The following is a 13,626-nucleotide window of genomic DNA, read 5'->3' as shown; positions in this document are numbered from 1 at the left end:
CAAGTAAATCCTCAGCTGAGGAAACAATAATAAGTCTGTTAGTTTTGCACAGACCTGTTAATGTCCAGAGCGCAGCTGGTCCTTAAATCTGTAGTCTCTTCAGACCCTAGTCCAATGTCAGGCGTTCTCCAAGCGTCCTGCTGGGACAGCACCTCTCCCTGCTTACAACAGGAGTATTCCAGGGCCAGAGCCCTCCAAGCGTCCTGTCTGGACAGCGTCTCTCTCTGCTTACAACAGGAGTATTCCAGGGCCAGAGCTCTCCAAGTGTCCTACCGGGACAGCGTCTCTCTCTGCTTACAGCAGGAGTCAAGTCTCAGCTGCAGTCTGGTCGCAATACCAGTCTGGTCCTGCCAGACACACACACACACACCACCCACTGCAGCAGGAACACACCTTTTTATCCTCCTTACACACCTGTGGGTGCTTCTCCTCTTGCCTCAGGCAACAGACTGACTGTCTGTTGCCCCCTACAGGCCATCCTCTGTAGCGCACTCCTACTATATATATATATATATATATATATATATATATATATATATATATATATATATATGGCAAAACTCACCATGAAATTTGGCATAGCCATTCTTTAGGTCCTATATAGGAAAAGTAAAGTGGTCACAACACGAGTATTCAATGCTAAGTGCAAAAGTATTGGCACCCCTATGTAATGTACCTAATCTAATTCTCGGTGTCGTACAATCATGCAATTTAGCATGAACATTATTTAGGTCCTAAATGGGAAAAGTAATGGGGTCACAACTCGATTATTCAATGCTGATTGCAAAAGTAAGTGCACCCCTATGCAATGTAACTTTCCAGTGTCATTCAAGCGTGAAATTTGGCGCAAGCATTCTTTAAGTCCGAAATGAGGAGAGTAAGGGGGGAGGTGGCACATTCTGCAGAGGGACATCGATACATGCAGCCTGAGAAGAATCTAACGCTCCTCTATATGTATACGTATTTTATTTCTCAGATACTCTAAAGTAACCTTAACTTCATAAAATTTTCTGTGCGAACAACATGTAAACACCTGTATCAAATTAACTCGGGCAAAGCACAATTTTTCTGCTATATGTAATCTGATTTCCTCATTCCTTTTTGTGGTTTTCAGTGTGTGCAGAGATTGTATGTTTCTCTAATGAGATATATTATGCAGATTACCATTTATTGATTTATGGGAAAATGATAAGTAGACTTAAATGTGGCTAAGTGAAAATTCATAAGTTAATGAGTCAGTCTGTAGCAGGTACAGCATTCATGTTAATGAGCAAATCCTGCAACTCAAGCATAATAACGCACCCTTGTGCACTTACAGTACTAAATAGGAATATACAGAGGAACTAAAAAGAGCTATTGTAAGTAATTGCATACCTCTTGATGGTTTTCAGCTAGTAAAATGAGTTAAAGACAAATACTGTAGCTGAAAAGGAAATTAAGTGAAAACGAATAGTGAGTGAAGATAATAATGCAAAAATAAACCAGTCCTATGTAACAGATTAATTCAAACCAGTTGATCCGAAAGTGTAAGTGCAGTGCTTAGTTCTCTTGGTACAGTAAAAATCACAAATCAGCTGATGTCGTTTTATACAAGACACATGAGCTCATGACTTCTGCTTTTCCCAAGATGAACATAGTTGAAAAAGGCACTTAAACGAAGGGAAGATCGGATACAGCCACAAAGCGTGCAGCACATGCAGTAGGTAAGGTACTGCAATTTATTATTGGACAGCTTCATTGGCCCTGCACTAGATATGTGTCACATTATGCTCCTGGGACTTGTAGTACTATGGGTTTCCTGGAGCACATCTCTGCAGGGGTGGTTGATTGGGCTGACGGAGTGTGTGAATTGTTCCAGCCAGCTTGTCACCTGAGGTCTGTGTATTTAAATGCCAGCCCTCTGAGAGCGAAAGGGTTCCCATCATTATACCTTTACATCTAACTAAACCTGGCTGTGCAGATCTTTGTTTCATTTTATGTCCTGTTATGGCCATCTGGTTTGTGATCTGCATGCATGTGATATTTTTCTGATGTCCCCTCCATCTGTAGGTGTGCAGATGCCTGTTATGTTTGGTGTACCCCTTCCATCCTTAGGTGAAAGGATGCCTTATTTCCCCTCTCTCGGTAGGTGTGCGGACATCTGTGTCTGAACTATGTCCTATGTTTGAATTCCCCCTCTGTCTGCAGGAGTGCAGATGCCTGGTGCGAACTATGTTATGTTTGGTGTACCCTCTCTGTTCATAGGTGTACAGATGCCTTTGTCTGAACTATGTCTTTTGTTTGAATTCCCCCTTATCTGTAGGTGTACGGACACCTGCTGTGAACTAAGTCCTGTTCATAGTTTGCTGTGTCTGGATCTGCTCTGACCTTTCTGGTGTTCCTGGCCTCTTTCCTCACTTCCACCTAGGACGTGTCAGGTTTACCCTAGGTTCCTGTGTAGGGCCGTCCTTATCAGGATGATTGCCCTGCTTTTACGCAGGGATCCCCTAATTCTGTAGTGTAGGGTCAGACTTCCCCTTTACCTTTAGTTTGTTTCACGTTTATTGCTAAAGAGAAGAATATACACAGATCACCAAATATATTATGCTGATGTAGGTCGCTGTTCACATGACCTACAGGAATGTAACAATATGCACTTGGATACTTTAAGGTAAATATTCACCTTTGCTTATTGGGTGTCAAGAAAATGTTGGTGGAGGTTGATCCCCTCCTTCACTTATTCTCAGAATGGAGGGACCTCTGCCACTGAGAAAGGACATCTTTACTTAGTTTTCAGCACCTTACTTTTTTGAAAACATGATTTTCACAGCGCCTTTTGTACCTACCCTATACCAGTGATGGGCAAGTGGTGACTTTTGGTTGCTGTCAGTGTGAACTCTGGCTCCTCTCCTCTATGATCTGTGCACTATACATTGTATCTGTCTATGTAGTGACATATATATCATCTTCAGTAATGTGGAATTTATCAGTGATGTTTCCTTGCTATTTAGACTCCTAGTATCTTGATCTCACTGGTGAGTGTCCTATTGGTGGGATCCTGAGAGCTGGGGCTCAGTGCTTCTGGTCTGCAACAAACAGGTGGTTATTCTTCATTACAGTGGACATATTATCTCTACTGCAAATGAAATGCATTGAATGTAACACAGGTCCTTAGATGTGATGAAGAACCAATCTAAGGCTGCATTCATATCCGTGTCGGGGGTTCCATTTTCCTGCTCTATTCGGAGAATAGGAAAGGGAAATCCACTGGCTAAGCAGATTTGTCTTAAAACAGAACCGAATAGACCCCATTGACTATATTGGGTTTGTAAAATTTCTACTCAGCTGCTAGACACTTTACCGGAAGAAACGGTGCTGCATGCAGTGCTGTTTGTTTCCGGTGTTTTGTGCCGGATCTGCGACGGAACCTCCAAACAAGATTCTAGCACAGATGTGAAGGCGGCCTTAGTTTGTGTTTGAGTCACTGAAATCCCCAAACCATACTAGAGAGGTTTGAGCAATTTATGCATTTAGCTTCTATTAAGAGATCAGTTGGGGTTGCAGCTTGTGGATCCCAGTAGTGTAATCTTCTAATATGGTTTTATGAGAAATTGCAAGAATAGCTAAGGGGAAGTTCTTCTTACGGTCAGCTTTACATGAACATAAGCACATTATTTCTGCACAAAAGCCATGTGTTGAAATGCATTTACATAAGGTGACCGTATTTTCCCAGAGTCAATGCGGAAAAACTCGGGAAGTTCCCATAGACTCCTATGGGAGCTAAAAAAAGGAGGGGGAAAGAGTTTTCCTGCGTCCAATGCTCAGAAAAGAAGACAGCTGCCGCTATTTAGGCTACTTAAATTATTATATATAATTCAAAGGATTTCAGCCGACTGAAGAATTTCCGCGCTGCTGTTTATTTTTCACGCGATATGCCTGTGTGAGTAAACGAGAAAACACAAATTAAGCTCGGCACTTGATCGTGGCTATTTTTCATTGGCATGATGCAGCCAGCATAAGAACGCATACGCTTGTGTGAATGAGGCCTTAAGCTGTTGCAGAACTAAGACTTGCAGCATGTCCTAACAGTCTGCAGCTGTTACGCTAAGGTTACCAGATATCCCGATTTAGGCAGGACAGTCCCGCTTTGAGAGCCTGTGTCCCACCTTCCGCCAGGACCCCAACAGGACAACCATTTGTGCCCCTTTTGGGACGTCTGGTTACCATAGTGATTACAAGCCAGGGTGCCGCAACTCCCCAGCCGGCAATCACTTTGTGGCGCCACGGCGGATTCACATACTGATGAACACGCTCACTTCCTCCATGCCATTGGTGCAAATTTTGACTGAAAATTAGCTGCGTACTCACAACTGATTTCATATTATGCGGTGCTCCCCCCTCACCTCCTCCATAGGCCTTCTGCTGTCAGCACTCCCCGGCTTCCAGTACCCAGCAGGCTGTAGTGGCCTCACCTGACCAGTGGCACCGCACCTGACCTGGCTGCTGAGAACTGGAAGCCGGGGAACACTTACTGTGAGAAGCCTACGGAGGAAGTGAGGGGGAGCGTCACATAGTATGTACCAATGGTACAGATTTTGACGTTGGATGCAAAAATGCTGCGGAATTGGCAATGGAAATTACTGCTGTGGCTATTATGTAGCATTTCTGTCGTGTGTAAACATACTGTAAGTCAACTTGACTTAAGTTGCCACATGCAGAGTGGCCTCAGTAGTAATAGTGTCCCCCACAGTGGTCTCAAATGTAATAGTCACCCCCATAATGGCCATGGTAGTAATAGTACCCCCCTCAGTGGCCCCAGTAGTAAATGTGACCCTTACAGTGGCCTTCAGTAGTAATAGTAATCTCTGCAGTTACCCTCAGTAGTACTAGTAACCCCCACAGTAGCCCTCAGTTGTAATAGTGACCCCTACAGTAGCCATCAGTAATACTAGTAACCCCCACAGTAGCCATCAGTAGTAATAGTAACCCCCCACAGTAGCCCTCAGTAGTAATAGTGACCTCTACAGTAGCGCTCAGTAGTAATAGTGACCCTCCACAGTAGCTCTCAGTAGTAATAGTGACTCCCACAGTAGCCTCAGAAGTAATAGTGACCCCCACAGTGGCCCTCCAGTATTAATAGTGACTCCCACATGGCGTCAGTAGTAATAGTGACCCCCACAGTCACCTTCAGCTGTAATAGTGTCCCCCACAGTAGCCCTCAGTACCCGACAGTGGCCCTCAGTGCTAATACTATTACTACTGGGGCTATTATAGGGGACACTATTACTAACAGTGTCCCTAATATCGATCCCAGTAGTAACAGTGACCTGCATAGTAGTAGTAGAGCCCCCATGAAACCGATAGGCTTACCCTCTTCCTGGTCTCCAGAGCGCCGCTACTTCTCCTCTTCTCAGTGTTGCTGTGTGAGGAAGTATGTGGGCACCCACAGCAGCGCCACCTCCTTTCTCCTCTTATCTCCTTTTGCGGAACTAAAGAGGAGATGTCAGGAGGTGGGAAGAAGATCTTGGATGCACACACTGCCATCAGGCGCGGCACCACAAAGTGATTACTAGCTAGGGAGCTGCAGCACCCCAGCTGGTAATCACTATGGTGACCAGACATCCCAAAAAAGGGACAAATGGCTGTCCCACCGGGGTGCCGATGGAAGGCGGGACACAGGGTCCGAAAGCTGGACTGTCCCACTTAAATCGGGACGTCTGGTCACCTTACAGTCTTAAAATATGCCAGATTTATTACAATGGCTCTGCTGAATAATAAATCTGTCAAATTGTAAGACTATCGGAGGGGCGTGGTCTAGACGCAGAAGAGTGAAGAGGCATGAGAAACAGCTCTCCTGCTGCCGACACAAACCAGCGTTGTAAAGACAGCTATATTCAAAGTGAAGAGCTTACCAGACTTCAGAGTACCTCCTGCACTCACCGGAGAGGAAAAGAGGAACATCGCAGAGCCGTTTGTGACACTGAGAGGGACATTGTAACCTGAGACCGGGTAGGTCACTGAGGCGGGAACGCCATCTTAGTTCAAGCAGCTGTGGCTGAGAGCAGGGTGCAGGGAGACAGCCACGCTATAGAAACATACTGCAAACCTCCCCACAGGACTTCTCAGTGCTCATAACTCCATAGAAGCTGACTCTCCCTGTCAGGAGAGTTCAGTAAAAGATAACACACCGGCCGGAACTTACGGAGTGCTGATAACAGAGACAACAGAGCTTTATCTCTCAGATCTGACAGCAGCGTACTCTCTGTCTGTGATTCTCCCTCCATCGGAGCTCACAGCCCTCACCAGGGACATAAGAAACCAGCTCTCTCAGCGGCTGAGATTTACAACAGGTCTCAGATTACAGATAACACAGGGACACTATAACCTAGCCTTACAAAAGGCTTTAGTAAAAACCAAAGAGAGCTGGGACTTATCTCACATCACTGAACATACCTGGTGCAGTCCCTCTTCTTGGAAAGCGACTGACCCCCCCCCCCCCTCCTCACTCTGCAAGCTCAGAAAAGAGCCAACCTCTCCCCCATACAGAGGCCGAGTGTCCCATCCCTGGAAGAGACTGAGCAAAGAGCCATTAACAATAGCTGGCCCCAATAAGTCTGCACAAGCAATCACCCTGCAAATTACTGGTGAAAGCTCACCTAGTAACACATCTGTGGACCAAGCTACGTGAACAACCTAGCGCAGGCTCTCTTTTTCAGTGGTGAAGACCCACGTCCCCCACTCGCTGCATACACACGCCGTGCATACAAGCTGTACATACTTGATCCACAGCAAACGGCAACCCCCCCGCCCCCCCCTCCAACAAAGTGCACTACCATAAGCACTTATAAGACTCTTTCAATTTACTACAAGCAAAAAAGTTGTGCATCAACTATGTTCTGAATTGGCACCCATAACGGTGCCCTACGTTAAAGCAACAGCTCATAATAAACGGCACAATGGTCAAGACAACTAAAGAAAAAACGTCAGCAGCAACTGGACAGATGTCTACTACTAAAAACCAAGCGGACCTGCAACGCTATCTAAAAAAGAGAAGCGCCCAGTCACCAGCCGGTTCATCCAAAAAGAACCCTCCACTAACAACAGAAGATGAAAATCTCACAGCATCAGAAATAGAAAGTGACAACGAAACAGAAATGTATGGCGCACATAGATCCAATATATCTAAGAACTTCCTCAAAAAGGCACTAGCGCAAGCTATACAAGCAGTCCTAAAGGAATTAACAGAAATAAAAGCAGAAATTTTGCAAATAGGCAACAGAGTGGAAGACTTAGAGAACACCTGCACAGACCTTATCACACAATCAAATGATTTATCGGACCGCATGGAAACGCAGAGAGATCAGATTGAAAGAGCATTAACCCTGATCGAAGACCAGGAGAACAGGAGCCGCAGACGCAACATCAGAATTAAAGGCCTCGCTGAATCTGTCACATCTGAATCCCTCAGAAATATGGCCACATCCATGTTCTCCGATCTACTAGGTGAGGAACGTGCCAAATTGATCACTATCGAAAGGATACACAGAGCACTCAGGCCCAAACCAAGAGCGGGAGATCCCCCAAGGGATGTAATTTGTGGTCTCCTCTCTTTCAATGACACACAGGCAATCCTGACGGCCTCCAGAAACAGAGACCAAATAAAATATCAAGATGATGACATCCAGTTATACCAAGACCTAGCACCTTCCACCCTCGCAAAAAGAAGACAACTGAAACCCCTTCTTGAGGTGCTTAGAGCAAAAAATCTGCAATACACATGGTTGTTTCCATTTGGACTGGCGATACTTAAAGATGGCAAACGCATTACCATACATACACCAACAGATCTAGAGAAAGTCTGGAAGGCACTGAACATAGAACCAATTCAGGTCCCTTCATGGATGCCTCTAGGAGAAAAAGAAGAATACAAGAAAACAGAAAAACAGACACCCTGGAAGGAAGTGTCACGCTCTAAATCGCCAAAGAACAGACGCTCCAGAGCAAGACTCGATTTTCCGCAACTGCGACCAGTAGAAACTCATACCCCGCAAGATCAATGAAGTTCTCGCATGAAATGAGAATATGGCACAGTAAAAGGACCGACTTGTTCTGACATATGTCAGTAACAGAACGTTCTCTTCACATATACCCTGTTGATTGTTTACATTGTCTTCAGACAATGCCCATTTCTTCTCGCATTTTTATTGGACTCCTTTCATAGCCAGAGACTTCAGAAAGACGTCCGCACTATGAATAGGCCTCTTCCTCCTGGAGAAGAGACTCGACCGGAAAATGACGCCGAGCAACAGTTGATGAGTATCAATGCATATTTATATCTGATGCAATTGTTGAAATAGCCTCCCCCATCTGAGGACATTTTCTCTCCCTTCCCCCGGCTTGGGTGGTTGGCTTGGGCGCACTCGTGGGGGCATCTTCCCCCTGCGGTGCGCCTGACCCTCCTAGACGACCCGGTGGCGGGCGGACGCTACTGAGTAAGGTCGAGGCGCTGAAACAATCGCCAAGACATGCCTGTGGGCCTCTGTCTCTCCTTGTATGGGGGGTGACGGGGGGTCACACGTTATTTTCTTTTTTCACTTAAAATGTATTACCTAAGCTGTTTAGTTATGTTGTCTTAGAAAGCTTAGAACACAGACGGAATATAAGAAACTTAACAGTTTAGACATGTTCAAAGTTTAATGTATTTGCCTACTGCTTTATGTAGGGCACAATTTATTCAGAACAAACTACACACCAATACCACTGACCTTTTCCCTGTCAGACTGTGTAGCATCACATCAAACCCGGATTACATCCCGGGCATATACTGCAAGTTAGGGTTTTCCCTCTTTACACCCCCCCCCCCCGCATCTAAATCCCAGACCAAAACACACTCATCCTCAAAGAACATCTAAATACCGAAAGAATCTAGCACCAACACAAAACTCCACAATACAACACCAAATGACTGAAGAAATCAACATCGCCACTTTTAATACTAAAGGATTAAATTTACCCCAAAAAAGGAGCCAAGTCATGTGGCTTTTAAAAAAGCTAAAAGCACAACTAGTATTCTTACAAGAGACACACCTCAAAGGCGAAAGAATACCCAAGTTCCCAAAAAGACCATTTGACAAATGGCACTTCAACAATCACCCCACGAGCGCATCTAAAGGAGTAGCCATAGCACTCCACTCCTCTATTCCATTTATTCTAGAAAATAAACTTGTAGATTCAGAGGGCAGAATGCTTTTCTTAAAAGGCAAATTATACTCTGAAACAATCACTTTAGCGAATCTTTACGCCCCAAATAAAAATCAGATCCCCTGGCTATTAGAAGCTCTAAATAAACTTAAAATATTTGCAGAAGGAAAAATAATTCTCAGAACTGATCTCAACCTTACTTTAAACCCTATCTTAGACTCTTCCTCCGGGAGATCCCAAATACCCCAAAAAGCAAGGAAAAAACTTCTACATGCATTACAAGAGATCCAAGTCATAGATACCTGGAGGACATTTAACCCATCAACCAAAGATTACTCCTTTTACTCACAGGTACACAAAACACACCAAAGAATAGACTACCTTTTTATGTCCTCATCTCTAATGCACCAAATAAAGAATCCCAGTATAGGAAACATAACAGTCTCCGATCATGCCCCAGTAACAGCATCTCTCACCCTAAGGGGATCAACACGCAAAAGCTGGAGTTGGAGATTAAACGAGGCACTTATAGAAAACCAAGAAGTAACCGAAACCATATCGAAAAACTTAGAATTTTTCTTCAAAGACAATATCCAGTCTTTTGACAAACACCCTTTAGTGTGGGAGACCCACAAGGCGTACATTAGAGGCCTTTTTATATCATTAGGCGCAGCACATAAAAAACGCAATCAAAAAGTCATCGACGACCTACTCACACAAATATCCTCTCTAGAGCAAAAATCGAAACAAAAAAAGGCACAAGAAGCCCAAACAAAATTAACAGAATTAAGAGAGCAACTGAAAGACATACTTAACAACAAATTCGCAAAATCTATGCTCTACTTTAAACACCAGCTTTACTCACATGGCAACAAGGGAGGCAGACTCATGACCTCATTAATTAAAAAAGCCAAAAGTAAAACACATATATCCAGCATTACAGATCACATGGGAAACACACACAACAATTCCACCAAAATAGCACAGATCTTTCAAGAATTCTATAAAGAATTGTATAACTTAAACAATTCAGATAACCACAAAAATGAAGACAAAAAAGAAAAAATAGAGAAACTCCTATCCTCTTTAACTCTCCCCGAACTGAGCAGTAACGAAGCCTCCGAATTAGCAAAACCAGTCACCATCGAAGAACTGACACTAATACTAAATAGCTTCCCTTTACACAAAAGCCCAGGCCCAGATGGCCTCCCTCTGGTATACTATAAAAAATTCTCAGAAATATTATTACCACAACTAGTCTCCACGTTTAACGCTCTATTGAGTGGAGCACAGCTGCCCAAACAAACTCAAGAAGCTTTTATTACATTGATACATAAAGAGGGGAAAGACTCCCAACTATGTGGCAGTTATAGGCCTATATCTTTATTAAACCAAGATATTAAAATATGGGCTAAACTACTTTCCAGCAGAATTAATAAAATCATCCCAAAATTAATACATGAAGAACAGTCAGGATTCGTGGCGGGACGTGAAGGTAAAGACAATTCAATTCGTCTCCTACACATTATAAAATACGCGCAACAAAAAAAAATCCCACTAATATTCCTAGGCATTGACGCGGAAAAAGCCTTTGACCGCGTAGATTGGTCTTTCATGCATGCCGTGCTAGAAAAATTCAACTTCCCACCTACATTAATTCAAGCAATATTCACACTATACTCAAATCCTAGTGCAAAAATAAAAGTGAATGATATATTCTCGCCGACTTTTTTCAATCACCAACGGCACTAGGCAGGGCTGCCCCCTGTCCCCTACCCTATTCATACTTACACTGGAAATTTTGCTACAGATGGTAAGACAGAGTAATGAAATCAAAGGAATAGAACTGGACCACTACTCAATAAAAACAGTAGCATTTGCTGATGACATACTTTTCATCCTAACTAACCCAGAAGAAAGCCTCGCTAAAATTAACAAAATATTACAAACATACAGCTCAATTTCGAACTTTAAAGTAAATGTCTCAAAATCTACTATATTAAACATTACCATCCCGCCATCAGCCGCAAAAAAACTCAAATTAATCTCTTCTTTTAGCTGGGCTGAAACCCATATAGAATATTTAGGGATCCTCATAACAAAAACCCTAGAAAACCTATATAATAAAAACTTCGCTCCCCTAACAGAAGAAATAGTAGCACTTCTTCGAACATATGACCTGCCATTCCTTACTTGGTTTGGCAGGAAAAATCTGATCCAAACATATATCGTACCTAAAATACTGTACAAACTACAAATGATACCGATCCACTTGCCAAGCTCCTTTTTCAAACGCATTAAATCATCACTCTCCAGATTCCTATGGAGCAGTAGAAGACCCAGACTTTCACATAAACTCCTAGCCCAGAGAAAAGAGCATGGAGGCATAAACCTCCCAGATATGGAACAATATTATAAAGCAATACAGCTCAACAGATGGCTGGAATTAATCAAACCCTCAAAAAACCTAATTGTAAGTGCACTAGCTCAAGCGTCATATGGAAAATCCCTCAAAGGAGATCTATGGCGCCCCCCTCATAAAACCCACGTTAAACCCCCCCCCCCACGACCTTCTCTTGAAAGGAATATGCGAAACATGGGCTTCGCTTCAAAAAGAAATAGCTCCCCATCCATCCCCCATAGCGCCTTTATCCCTTGTGCCAGAGTACCTCGATATGGACTTAGACAAACACACTAAACAGGTCTGGACTAACCTAGACAAACTTTCAATAGCAGACCTTTGGTCCCAACGAGACCTCAAAAACACGCATCTAACTGAAAAACTGCTAGCTTCAATACCGGGCCTTCGACTCAACCAACTTCAAACCCTACACATAACCAAAATCCTCGACAAATTCAATAAAAGGTTCCCATCGACACGTCCTCTTACAGATTTTGAGAAAAATGTTGAAACTCGAACTATTCAAAGTAGAAAATTAGCTCTCCTAAAAAAGAAATTCATAACCCATCAAGAAACATCTAGACCAGCATACATCAGATCCTGGGAGATGGAGCTCGGAATTAACTTATCAGACAAAGAGGTGAAATTCATATTGAACAACTCACATGGATATTCTAGATGCACCAAATTACAAGAGAACCACTATAAGCTTATCACTAGATGGTATAAAACCCCTGAGTGGCTTTACGCATATAAACTTTCTAACACAAATCTGTGCTGGAGATGTAATGAACATGTAGGCTCCTTTATACACATATGGTGGTTATGTCCACGAATTAGGCCCTTTTGGAGCCAAGTCGAAAATAAAATACGCGAAATAACCCGCAGATCATTTACTCTCCACCCGGAACATGTGTTCTTAGCAAAACCGTCAGCAACCTATAAGCCCTCAAAAACCAATCTGATTACTCACCTCATATCAGCAGCGAAAGTTATAATCCCTCTAGCATGGCTTCAACCATCAGCTCCCACCTACACGGAATGGATAGCGAAGGTAAATGAAATTCGCCGCTTCGAAGAAATGACAAGTTGGTCATGTAGAACACATGAACAATTCAAAAAAATATGGGGCCAATGGCCAGGCACCCCCTCCTCTACATCCCACTAAATGGCATACAGTCTCTTTAGCTACAATTTAATTCAAACAGAACTTGCATATCTCACTCGTCTCATGATTTTCTTTTGGAGTTAGAGGTTATAATATAATAACAGATGTTCCCCCCCCCCCCTTCCTTCCACACACCCTTCCTACCTTCACCTTTTTCACCATCCCAACCTCCGTTAAAGAAAAAATAATCAAGAAACTTTTTGCTTCTGTAACAATTAACATTGTTCAACTATTTTTCTCTGTAACAAATGTTTATTACAACCTTGTCGGTTGAACTTGTACATGCCTTTCTTGAATAAATAAAGAATAATTTAAAAAAAAATATATAATAAAAAAAAAAAATAAAAAAAATTGTAAGACTATCTAGCCTACATTTAGCCAACCTTTTAGTTGGCTTCATTTACGATAACAATTGTGCCACTTTCTGGTGCAATTTAGCACAATTTTTGGCACGTAGTGAATTTGTGGCACAATTGTTGGCCACAGGTAAAGTGTCACACTGTTTAAAACACCCAGTAAAATGTAAAACATATAAAACATGTAAAACAATTTTCTGGCACCATTTGCTCCAGGAAACTGTTGAGTTTTCAGTAATCAGCCCCAACGTCTTGGCAGACATTTTTATATTTATACGATTTTAACGTTCATACATTGGGAGATTGATCATGTCATGTGTATAATGAAATGCAATTTATTATAAGTCAGTTGCACTATTGGAAAGTTAAGAAGAGGATTATCTGAACACATCTCAGATTCTACAAATCAGGTATATAATATTCCTTCGGTGCTGTCAAACATTTTTTGCAGTACATTGTGAAAGTTTCTTATTCTAAGGTAGTGAAAGAGTTAAAAATACAGATATAGGAGGAGACGAGTA

The 13,626-nt window shown here is 42.8% G+C and overlaps 1 protein-coding gene across 1 annotated transcript in view; it reads left to right on the top strand.

Annotated features, from left to right (window-relative positions):
- The first annotated feature begins 1,666 nt into the window (after nucleotides 1-1,666).
- The window catches only part of LOC136632282 (sialic acid-binding Ig-like lectin 5), a 46,416-nt gene continuing 34,456 nt past the window's right edge, over nucleotides 1,667-13,626 (top strand). The window contains exon 1 of the mRNA XM_066607059.1: nucleotides 1,667-1,703. The gene's annotated coding sequence lies outside the window, so the exon portion shown is untranslated. The remainder of the gene's footprint in view (nucleotides 1,704-13,626) is intronic.

This window comes from Eleutherodactylus coqui, chromosome 6, assembly GCF_035609145.1.
Source record: "Eleutherodactylus coqui strain aEleCoq1 chromosome 6, aEleCoq1.hap1, whole genome shotgun sequence".
Taxonomy (NCBI): domain Eukaryota; kingdom Metazoa; phylum Chordata; class Amphibia; order Anura; family Eleutherodactylidae; genus Eleutherodactylus; species Eleutherodactylus coqui.
This window is presented reverse-complemented; position numbering and strand designations above follow the sequence as displayed.